Source organism: Ursus arctos, unplaced genomic scaffold, assembly GCF_023065955.2.
Source record: "Ursus arctos isolate Adak ecotype North America unplaced genomic scaffold, UrsArc2.0 scaffold_4, whole genome shotgun sequence".
In the NCBI taxonomy this organism is placed as follows: domain Eukaryota; kingdom Metazoa; phylum Chordata; class Mammalia; order Carnivora; family Ursidae; genus Ursus; species Ursus arctos.
This window is the reverse complement of record NW_026623056.1, coordinates 54,955,373-54,961,869: the sequence shown is the minus strand read 5'-3', so window position 1 is coordinate 54,961,869 and position 6,497 is coordinate 54,955,373. Positions and strand designations below refer to the sequence as shown.

Here is a 6,497-nt window from a genome sequence, read left to right as displayed (position 1 = left end):
AAACTGGTGCAGACACCGTGTGAGACAGTAAGGAGGTTCCTCAAAAATGAAAAATAAAACTACCTACCCTATGATCCAGCAATCGCACTGTTGGGTATTTATCCAAAGAATACAAAAACACTAATTTGAAGGGCTACATACATCCCTATGTTTATTGCAGAATTATTTACAATAGCTGAATTATGGGTGCACTTAAGTGTCCATCGTCTGATGAATGGATAAAGAAGAAGTGGTATGTGTGTGTATATATACATATATACATATGTATACACACACACACACACACACACACACACACTCACACACACAGAGGAATATTACCCAACCATAAAAAAGAATTTGCAACAACATGGATGGAGCTAGAAGGTATAATGCTAAGTGAAATAAGTCAGTCAGAGAAAGATAAATACCATATGATTTCACTCATATGTGGAATTTAAGAAACAAAACAAATGAACAAAGAAAAAAGAGAGAGAGAGAAACCAAGAAATAGACTCTTAACTATAGAGAACAAACTGATGGTTACCAGAGGGGATAGGGGTGGGGGGGTGGATGAAATAGGTGAGGGGGATTAAGAGTACATGTATCCTGATGAGCACTGAGAAATATATGGAACTGTTGAACCACTATATTGTACACCTGAAATGACTATAAATGTACGTTAATTACACTGGACTAAAAATTACATACATATATACGGCATAAAAACGTTTGGCCAAAAGACGGACAAGAATGATTTATTCTTTCTAGAGCAAAAATAAATTAAAAAATAAAGTCTTCACAGAAAGAGCATTAAACGTGGACTTGAAGAATGAATAAAAGTTCACCAGGGCGCAAGTGAGGGAATGACAGTTTGTGCAGAGAAAATAGCATCACCAAATCTGTGGAAACTTAAAAGGAAGCTCTGAGAGCAGACACTCATTTGGTGCTTTTTTTTTCTATCCTCAGTATTTATCATAAGGCTGGTCATAAAGTAGCTCTTCAGCAAATGAATTGTTCAGAAAATACGTGCCTCCAGAGTTAGCGGAACCATGGAATGCATAGAAGACGATATAAAGCATGACAATGGAAACACGGGCAAGAAAAAAGGAAAGAACCTAAGTGAGAGAGAAAGTGAGTATCAGGCTGAAGAACCACAGCGGTGAGTGAGAAGAGATAACAAACCCCAAAAATATTCTAGTGGTAGAATTGACAAGATGTGGTAACCAAACGAATATATATGAGGGAAGCAAGGAGAGAAAGAAGCACGAGGTCACAGAAGAAAGGATCTGGGAGAAAGTGCCCAAGTGAGTGATGATCCTTTTATTTAAGATAAAGAACACAATAGGGAAAAAAAAAAAACGGACTTGCAGGAATTAATAAAAAGTGCAATTTCAGGCTCTGTTAATTTCAGAATGCCAGGTGTCTGTTGGCGATAGTCTAGAGATACAGAACGGAAGCTCAACAGAAGTCAGGCCAGAGATACACCGTGGGAAGTCATCTCCAAAGAGTTCGACCTCTCAAAATGGAATATTCATGAAAAGGGTATATATACTCAGCAGGGCAGCAAGTTTACGGGAAATAGCAGGAGATCAAAGGGTGTTCTAGGGCAAGTGACTTCAAGCATTGGCAATGGGAAAAGAAATTCTCACTAAACTCACGGTGCGTAGTTCCTGCTTAAAGAACTCAGTTTCCAGGAAAAGGCTGAGAAGATGATTCTCAGAATACATAGATGCAGAAAATCCTTAGAAGGAGGCAAATGGAAAAGTATCACATGATGGGTTAACTGAGAAAATTTATGAACAAGATTGGCTAATATCAATCTGTCGTTCCTTTTTTAATAATTGCCACCAGGTGCATCAAACCTTTGTCGAGTGCCTCACCTTCAAACTCATTGTGTCAGTGACATTTGAGAAATTTCGGAGAAAGAAGTGGATCTTTTACACCTGGGTTGATACTGTCCCGACAGGGCTCGATGGTACTAGAAGGATGGTGAAATCGTATATAAAATGAACTACACTAGACACAGCAGGAACTCAAAGTCAGAAGTGACTAAGGAAACTTCCGTGCCTCTCTCTGCCACAACAGACACCAAATCCCCAGTTCCCAGAGACGGAGAGGGACCCAGAGTACATGGTATGTTTAAGTAAAAACAGTAATAATAATTCCCAAGGACAGACTACCTCATCTGACATTTCGGTTACAATTTTACAAATTAAACAATGGTAAACATAATATCAATTACAATAGAAAATCTACCTGAGTTAAGAGAAAACTCAGAACTTAAAAGTGGTTTTGTGCTTAGGGTGAGTAACTTCAGGTTATGCTTCCAAACCATCAGATACAAAAGCTCATTCTCATTTGCTGTCGGAGCTGTTTTTTCAGTTTTGCGAAACAACCAAAAGAGAAGACAGAAGATGTCATGAGAGATTGTGAAATCAACCACGGAAGTGTATAAAGTGAAAAGAAAGCCAAATACAAAGTTTGGAAAATTTCATATTTGAAGGATGACTTTCCTAGAATTGCCCAAAAAAAAAAAGTTTTTTCAGAGAAGTTGGACAAGAATCCTGAAAGACACATGACACAAAAACCAAACACTAAGAGTGTTTCAAATCAAACAGGAGGCCCTGGTCAGTGGGGTCAAATTTGGTTAAAAGCTCTTTGAGAGTTACAATTAAGATCTTGAGTTTCGTACATGGGAGGTGCCTTTTGCAAAAGCAGTTCGAGTGGACTAGCTAATGTGGGCCATGGGTGAAGTTGTAAATAGATGACTTTTTAAAATGAGCAAAAGAATATGGATTACTCGGAGAAGTTTACAAAAACTGAGAGCAGTCAAGAGATGAGAATGAACTAGAAGTATTGTTACAGAATGGAGATATCGTGAATAAGCTTGTAGACCAGGGGAAACAGTCCGAAAGAAGAAAGGACTGATTAAGAATGCAAGGAATGCCTCGGTGGCTCAGTCGTTAATCGTCTGCCTTCACCTCAGGGCGTGCGTGATCCCAGGGTCCTGGGATTGAGCCCCACATTGGGCTCCCTGCTCCGCTAGGAGCCTGCTTCTTCCTCTCCCACTCCCCCTGCTTGTGTTCCCTCTCTCGCTGGCTGTCCCTCTCTGTCAAATAAATAAATAAAATCTTTAAAAAAAAAAAAAAAAGAATGCAAGGAACAGAGCGTATTTGGTGGCACAGGGTATCAACAAAGTGGAGGCAACAGAACAGGAGAAACACCGCATTACCGCTGCACAGAGAAAGAAGGGGTACAGGAGGGTGGAAAATTAGGTAGTCTGGGAGGCCCCTGCCTTCTCAGAGAATTTAGACACTGCTTATCTCACGAGGGCTAAAGGCACAGGGTTGAACTCAGTCACTAGGAGATAATAAAAGTTTGTTAAATTTACAGTTAACTAGAGAGAAACAAAAGAATTAGTGAGTATGTTATAAATGCGCTAACTGCCACCGAATGACTTTAAAATGGCTAATTTTATGTTCTGTGAATTTTACTTCAATTAAAAAAGAAAAAGTGGTGAGCAAAAGTGAGAGCCTGAAAAGCACACAAAGTTAGTACAAAACAATAGGAAAGAGAAGACATGGGTGCTCAAAGACCATGACATGTTCTGCCAAAGACGTTACAGTTCTGTTCGACTTTACTGACCTGAAGCTAAATTAAGACTGAAATATGAGTCTATCTTCAAAGGCAGACAGAGAGAAAAAGCAGTATTGCAGGCAAAAATATATGTACAAAAGGAGAAAAATGTAGTCAGATACTGGGCTTTTAAATCAGGAGGGGAAAAAAACAGGTCTGTTAAATGTAAATAATGGGAGATTTCTTTCCTTTGTGACTGAGTAGAGTTCATTTGAGTTATTTCCAAGGATGTCAAAGTCATGATGAAACACTCCTTTTGTAAGAGTATTTGAAAAATAATGACATGTCCAGGTTGATAGGAAAGTTGAGGATTTCCTTTGAGACAGTTTTGGCAAGATTTGTGGATGTGGGCTGTTCTACAGTAATATAAGTCATCTGTTTTGCCTGGGTTACGAAATTCCGAGAATGAGGAGGAAAATAGGATGCATCTTTGCATGTCAATATCTTCCTTACACGATAATCTCTCTTTAGAGTGCAATGCCTTTTGCCCTAAATCATCTGGTTGTGGGCTTGCATAGAAATGGCTTGTTCTTGCTTCTTTATAGACAGAATAGAAACCCAGAAGCCTTCGATGTTCCCCTTTATATCCTGCAAATGTTCTGCCGTAAACATTCAGTTTCAAAAAACTTCATTAACTTCGTACTTTCTGTTTTAGATGAGATAATAGGTGAAATGTGCTAAAGAAGAGCTGACTGAAACTCCCACGCCTCGTTCTTCTCCACCCAATTGCTGGTTTTCCATTTGACCTTCACAACTGTCTCATGATTTTCATGAGCCTCCATTTTTCAGGTATCCCCGAAGTCACTGGTATTTTAGGAAGCAGAGAGGTAATCCAGAAGCATCTGTGGATTCAAAAAGAACAGCGGGTGTTTTCCCTATAGGTAAATGTTTGCAAACTTGTTGCAAATCGGAGAGGAAGTAAAGCAAACACAAACAAAACGAATGTATGTATTTAACAAATATGTATCACTTAGCAAATGCCAGGCACTAGGACACAGAGAACGCCCCTCCTTTCATACAAATTACAGTGTACAGAAGGACACATTGTAAATAATCCACAGAGTATATGGAAGTAGGTAAACGTGATTCAGTGCTACAAGGGGGAATGGATGGATGCCTTTGAGATAGTCTGAAGAAAAGCAGGGAGGGCTTTATTAGTGGAACGAAAAAGAGAAAGGATGAAGACAAAGGGATTAAAAGGGACCTGTGGAGAGCCACAGAGTCACTGACCTGAGGAGCAGAGATAATGGCTGGGGACAGAAGGAGAGGAAAAGATTATGAAGGACCTTGTGAACTTTGCAGAGAACTTAAATATAAAACAAAGCAATTAGTGGCCAGGGAAAGAGTCTGTTTTTAAAATGAGCTTAAGCAGGCTCATCTCTTTTGTCTATAATGAGGATTTACTCTTAGTCCTTTGACTGGAGAATTTTGCAGGTGAGAAAAATGGTAGATATCAGAGAAAGCTACTGAGGACACGTAGTAACTTGTCATTTTGTCCCTAGTTGCCATGGGTTTTACTTAACATACTAACTGAAAACATAAGTGGACAGAAAGTACATGTGAAGGGCTACTTTAAAATCTAAGTTATTAAGGGGCGCCTGGATGGCACAGCGGTTAAGCATCTGCCTTCGGCTTAGACCGTGATCCTGGCGTTATGGGATCAAGCCCCACATCAGGCTCTTCTACTATGAGCCTGCTTCTTCCTCTCCCACTCCCTCTGCTTGTGTTCCCTCTCTCACTGGCTGTCTCTATCTCTGTCGAATAAATAAATAAAATCTTTAAAAAAAAATCTAAGTTATTAAGAACAAAAAGGAAAGGCATCTGAATCATAGTATTGAATTTGGACAACTCATAATAAATATTTTGAGCTGCTTTTCTCAGTCCTAAGATACACTTTATATATAGTGCATTTTATTGTGCAATTAATGAAACTAAATATTTTTTCAACTGGAGATATTAATGAGAAGTGCCATAAAATGTAGAGTAATAGAGAATCCTTAGGATAATTTTGAATATATATTCTTTTCCTGACTTTACCTCACCATTGTCATGAGGCCATTTTTCTGGATCTGATAGCCTGACACTCTCTGGTTTCTAGTCAGGCAAATTAAATGTAAGTTATAATAGCTTAAAAAGCTACTTTAAGAAACACAGCTTTATTAATTAAAACTGATTTTTTGGGGGGCACCTGGGTGGCTCAGTCGTTAAGCATCTGCCTTCGGCTCAGGGCGTGATCCCGGCATTCTGGGATCGAGCCCCACATCAGGCTCCTCTGCTGGGAGCCTGCTTCTTCCTCTCCCACTCCCCCTGCTTGTGTTCCCTCTCTCGCTGGCTGTCTCTATCTCTATCAAATTAAAAAAAAAGAAATCTTAAAACTGATTTTTTTCTTATCAATTATTTGAAATATTTAGTATCTCCCATCTTGTCCACTCAAAAGAAGTCTTACACATATTTTTTAATAAAAGAGATTTTACCTTTTCTCGCTTCTGGCCACCTTGGTGCCTGCTCTTGATTGAGGCCATCCCACACCTAAGGCAGCAATATAGCAGCCACAAAGAAGTCAAAAAAGTCGCTGGAGTCAATCAACTCTAGGCTCCAACTTGTTATGAAAAGTGGAAAGTATGTGCTGGAGTACAAGCAGACCCTGAAAATGATCAGACATGGCAAAGCAAAACTGGTCATCCTAGCCCAGCCTTGAGGAAATTTGAAATAGAACACTGCCCCCTGTTGACCAAAACTGGTGTCCATCACTGCTGTGGCAATGATACCGAACTGGGCCCAGCACGTGGGAAATGCTGCAGTGTGCGCATACTGGCTATCCTTGATCTAGGGATTCTGATATCATTTGAAGCATGCCAGAACAGACTGGTGAAAAGTAA

The 6,497-nt window shown here is 39.6% G+C and overlaps 1 pseudogene; it reads left to right on the top strand.

Annotated features, from left to right (window-relative positions):
• Window positions 1-1,031: 1,031 nt before the first annotated feature.
• LOC113270862 (uncharacterized) lies at window positions 1,032-6,497 on the top strand (annotated as a pseudogene).